A 5455-nucleotide genomic window follows, 5' to 3' on the forward strand; every position below is an offset into this window, starting at 1 on the left:
ATAACTGGCCTGGCATTTCCTGGGGGCTCCCACGCCACTGAGAGCCCCACCAGGCCACCCACTCCCAGCAGGGTGCAGTTTCAGGCCATGTCCAGGACCAGGAGCCTCCTTACCAATCTCTTGCAGCTCTCCCTTACCTCCAGGTTGTTCTTAGCAACCCTCTAGCCAGGCAATATTACTACCTGGCCTCCAACAGCCAAACTGCCCTGCTTATATAGGCAGCCCTTGCCTCTAAAATTGCTGGCCCCCTCCCGCCCCCCAGCTCCAGGCCCTTAAAGTGGCAGGCACACCCAGTGCACTGCCACACACCTCCCCCCTTAGAACATCACTGCCCCCTCGCTGGGGCCACTTCACCGCCCCCTTTCAATGGGGCTTCTCGTCGCTCATCCTAATGCCCCCTCACGCTGGGGCCCCGCAACCCACTGGTTGCTCTCATCGCTGCCCCCTCTCACTGGGGCCGCCCCCTCACTGGGGCCGGGGTCTCCGTACCCCGCACACAACCCGGGGTCTATGTTCCCCGCCCGCAACCCACTGGTTGTGCTCATCACTGCCCCCTCTCTTGGGGCTTCTCTTCTTATCGAGCCTCCGGTCTTCTAGGCCCCACGCTGCTACCCTCAATTAACTGGGCTCACCGTCCTGCTATTACTTCTCCCGAAGCTACCTTCCCCTCTCGGGTGTGGTTCCCCTGGAACCTTTGGCCTCTTTCGCTGGCCTCCTGGCCCTGGCCCACCTCAAAGCCAGTCGGGACCCCAGGCCCCCGGCTCTTGGGCGTCCCTCACAGTGGGCCCCTGGCCCTTTTGACCCTCGTGGTCCTGGCCCCAGCGTGGGCCAGTCGAGGGTACTCTCTCCTTCGGGCTGACCACCGCAGGACCCTGCCCCCCTTGAGGTCTATTGCTGTGCTCGCCTACCACCGGGCTCGATGTACGGCTCCTCTCGTCGCTGTCCCCCTTTCAATGGGGCTGGGGTCCATGCACCCCACACGCAACCCACTGGTTGCAAGTGGCAGGCACACCCAGTGCACTGCCACAGCAACCATCAATCCTCTGGATCCCAAACAGGCCTGACTTATCCTTGAGCTCAGCTTAGGGCACTCTTGAGAGAGCAGCTACTGGGGATGACCCAGGAGCATACTGGATAGGTATCAATGTGCTTCCAGGTTTCTAACGTATCTGTGCAATTGGTTGAGCAGGGTGTGCTGGCCAGGAGACCTTGTTGCAGTAGGGTAGATGAACCGTGTGGAATTTGGAAGATGACATTATTGTGTTACTTTATGCCCAAAAGCCCCTTCATCATGAGAAAGTGCAAGGGGAACTGCATAGGGAACTGCAGCTTTAGAAAAACTTTCCTTCCTCCATGTGCATCTCCACTCAAAGGTAGGATTTGGAGCATATTTACTAATCTGACAACTTGCACAGTGGCGGTGACTAATAGTTCCTTGAAGTAGACATTGCTATTCTTCACATCTGGATTCCTCCTGCTTTATTCCAAAAGCCCTTGTCACTTTTCTTAATTAACTGATTCTCATCTACTGGAAAATAAATTTACGCATTAAAAGAGAGGGAAATGAAACTAATGATCCTGATATGACCAAGCAATTACTGAACTGGTTTCAGACAATCAGGAATTAATGAACATGATGTAAATTCTGCTGTTGAATATTTTAAAGCTGGGAATATGGGCAAATAAATCATCAGAGCTAGATAGTGTACTCTCTGGGGGGGACTGAGGGAAATAACCACAGATTTTTCTAGGAATGATGTCTGAAGAGAAAAGGGGAGTGTGTGTGTGTGGGGGGGTGGGGAGGGGGGTACTAGAGGATTTCAGAAAGCAAATATTATGAATTTTAAATGAAACCTACCAAAGCTATTGACTAATTCCATAGCACTGTCAGTACTGAATGCTGATATGAATTGGTATATTTTGTGTCTGTGTGATCGTTTAGGGTAGGCATCCATTGAAATAAAGGAAATGTAGGGAGTATCTACATATTGCCCTATGGTGATATTGTTACTGCAGCATACTTTAGTATTTCCTTTTGGAAGTACTAAAGCATGGTGCAGTAACTGCTGTGCATGCAGTACAGTTTTTATCGCTACTTTGCCATAGCAGCATGCTAAAATGAGGGAGTATGCTGCTACCGCAAAGTAGCTGCTGATCATGTGTAAACTCACATGATCGCTGTCATTGTAGTGCTTCATACAGTGATGCAGAGCTTCACTACAGCAACGTAGGGCGATGTGTAGATGTGCCCATAGTATTACAAATGGTGGAGAGGAGCAGGGGCACATGACAGTTAGCCCTCAAAGCCAATCAGTGGCAAGGGATGGGAACACCATCTATCTTGCCCGCAGCCCTTCTAGTGGGCAGCCCCCTGCTTCCCTGCCCTGCTGGGCTGCTGCAGTGCACTGAGAATTGCTGAATCCCTCTGAGAAGCCAGCATTTTCTTTTCTGTAAGTTTTTTTTTTCTCCTGAGGATTTCACAGATTTTGCAGACATTGCCCAGATTTCATGGGCAATACTGGATTTTGTGGACTTTGCAAAACAATGTAGTGGCTCACCATGACTGGAAAAAGTGTTGATGCTGAGGGGGACTGAGAGAAATAGACACTACCATATATTTTATTCAGACATGCTGTATTAACTTGTCTTGATGGGAGGTTTCCCATCACCATCTTTGCCTTTTGGTTAAGATCCTGCATTTTTCTGCTCTTGATGTTGGCCTGGTATTGCAGTACTACCAAGCTCAGTGCCAGGCCTCTGGAGAGAGAACCTCTACCTACTTACCTGCTTTTTTTTAAGGGCTGAAAAAATTTCCCATCAGTATGTTTGCCCAATGTGGGCTATGTTTTTTATAGTCATGCTCAGTGTTGGTGTTGTCCCCAAAGGACAGTGAGTTCGTGCCCAGTGCGCTTGTGCCAATAAACACACAGGGGTGAAGGATCCAACTTAATCTTTATTTCTGCGCAGAAAGTGGCGCTTGGCAATCGTTCGCAAAGCAAGCACCCCCACCCCAGTGGGCATCAGCCTTATATAGCCTCTTTTAGCCTTACACACTGTACAGTCTCTATAGGTTGCCCCTTTTGGTCCATGCACACTTTACCCTAGCTACAGACCCCTCCCTAATCAGTTGGAACTGCCTTTGTGACAGTATAATTCGCTGATGTGGCATCTGTTATTCAGCATGCTCAGCCAGCAACCCCCCTTTCCACCCCCTTAGGGACCTTGCTGATATGGCTTTACTTCTAGCAAGGCCAGCAATTAAGTAACTAGGCAACAAGAGATGTCTCCTAGCCTAAACAACCTACTCTATGCCCTTGGTTAGATAAAATACTTTTTCAAAACCTACAAAGCTGTTCCCAAAGTATAAAAAAAAACCTATAAAAGTTTCAGGGGTACTCATCATTGGCTGCATTTAATCAACCTCATAGTTGGTTTCTATTACTGAGTTTAATGATAGACAATGTATTTAATGAGGTTTCTTTGTATGCAAGCATAAAACAAGGAACTTTTCCCCCATACTGCTTGAGGAAACAAACCTCTTCTTATATTCAAGTAAATATGGTAAATTCAGCCCATGATAGCTTCTGTTACCTGCATCTCCCTGAGTATTCAGTCTCAGTCATGTGTACATTATTGTGCTTACACTTCCATGTAACAGTGAGTTGAGTCCTTAAGACTATGCCGTAAGAAGTTAGTCTTACAGAACTGCCTTTCTTTTAAGAGAAGGGAAGCCCTTAAGGGTAGAATCAGATTCAAATGTTCATTTGATTTACATTGTTAATGAGAACTGTCAGATTCAGCCATGATGGATGTTGGATGTAACATCACTTTGTAATATATACTCAATGAACTGCTTGGCATGCTGGTCACTCAGAAAGAAATGAGCTGCATCTGGCCCACTTTATCTGGTCCTTTGGCACAAATAAGCTGTAGCTGTACTGGCTCTGCTTCCTGGAGTATTTCTCCTGCACTGTAGAGCCTTAAGGTATCTTGCTGTTTAGTAGAATCCTTTGCTTTCAGCTAGGTGTTCAGGCACATGAGGAAGGGTTCCTCAGGCATCAAATGAGGGTGACAGTCATCTACCTTAGCCATGAATGAAAGGTAGAAGGAAAGGCAGGATTTAGATGTCTAAGCTGAACATTCAGATTCCACAGCTGTGAGCTCCCACCTGGAATTAGGAGCTAAAATCAGATCAATCTGCTTTCCTATTTGCCAAGAAACTGAGACCCTCCCAAGGGATCAGCGGTTCAAATCCCTGCTCTGCCTGATTTTGGTGTGAGAGACAACCACAGGATTATTAATTATTTTGGGATGGGTTGTTCTTGCTGAAGCTGTTATGCTTTGTAGAAATAACTAGTCACTGGGTTGGAGGGACACCTGGGATGTGAGACAGATAGGTTCAAGCTTCTCCTCCAATAAACTTTCTTTTAATAGTTAATAGAAAGCAAAATAGCTCCATCAGGAGTGGTGAAGAGTGTTCCATCTCAGAGTAGCCAATAGTTTGGTGGTTAGAGCATTGCCTGAAGTAGTTGAGACCTTTGTTCAATTCCTTCTCCAAATCAGGCAGAGTAGGAATTTTAACTGTTTCCCTCATCCCACAGGAGTATTGCCTGCCATTCCCATACTCTGTCATGTTGGCTGTGTTTGCCTTAGGTGCGTTCTGAATATTCCTAGCAAATCAGGCCCTGCTGGTGACCTAAACAAAAGAACACCTTGACTGGAAATCCTCCTGTGGGGTCTAGTGAGCTTTTGCTTGAATATTAGCTTAAAGCAGCTCACTAGCTATAGGGTGTCATTAGGGCTCAGATAGCTTTACATATGCTGATTGATGGGGGGTTAAGCACTTAGGGGGTTAAGCAGCAGGTGAGTGGTGGTTTTGAGAATGTCATGGGTGCCTAAATGCCAGTGTTAGGTTTGTAAGTACCTTTAAAGATCACCTCTCTGTATAAACACATTAAACAGGAAACATTTTAGAATTGCCAGCAAAATTGCTATTACTGCTGTCTTTAGCCATTAAAACACACAAATGCAGTTAAGTTGTTGTTCTCTCAAACATTTAAATTTGCTAATGAAGCCTCTCTAAAATTAAAAATTGTTGCATGCATATTAAGTTGTCAGGGGAATGCTCAAGTATTGAGCTAATTAGAGCTTGTGCCAGACCCAGGTGCTGTCAGCTCAATTTAAGTTATTGAACATCAAACAAGATGCAAAATCTTAGCTATTTGCAATGCATTCAATTAGTACAAATTGCAAAATGGTCAACAGTGTCACTCTAACCTCCCTTTTTTAGATCTGTGGTGCTAATCAGATCTAAGTTTAGATCACCAGCCACCCTGAGGGTTGGAATAAAATTTCAGCAAGCACTTTGAGTTCAATAAAGAACTGACTTTTAGCTGCTTGGCTCCCACAGTGGAATCCAAAGCTTGGATTGAAGTGTTTGAGCACCCTTTGGGAA

The 5455-nt window shown here is 46.3% G+C and overlaps 1 long non-coding RNA gene across 1 annotated transcript in view; it reads right to left on the reverse strand.

Moving 5' to 3' along the window:
* Nucleotides 1–176, reverse strand: part of LOC102374684 — a 12261-nt gene extending 12085 nt beyond the window's left edge. Inside the window, exon 1 of the long non-coding RNA XR_325152.3 lies at nt 138–176. This is a non-coding gene — a long non-coding RNA (uncharacterized LOC102374684). The remainder of the gene's footprint in view (nt 1–137) is intronic.
* Nucleotides 177–5455: the final 5279 nt, after the last annotated feature.

This window comes from Alligator sinensis, unplaced genomic scaffold (genome assembly GCF_000455745.1).
Source record: "Alligator sinensis unplaced genomic scaffold, ASM45574v1 scaffold603_1, whole genome shotgun sequence".
NCBI lineage: Eukaryota > Metazoa > Chordata > Crocodylia > Alligatoridae > Alligator > Alligator sinensis.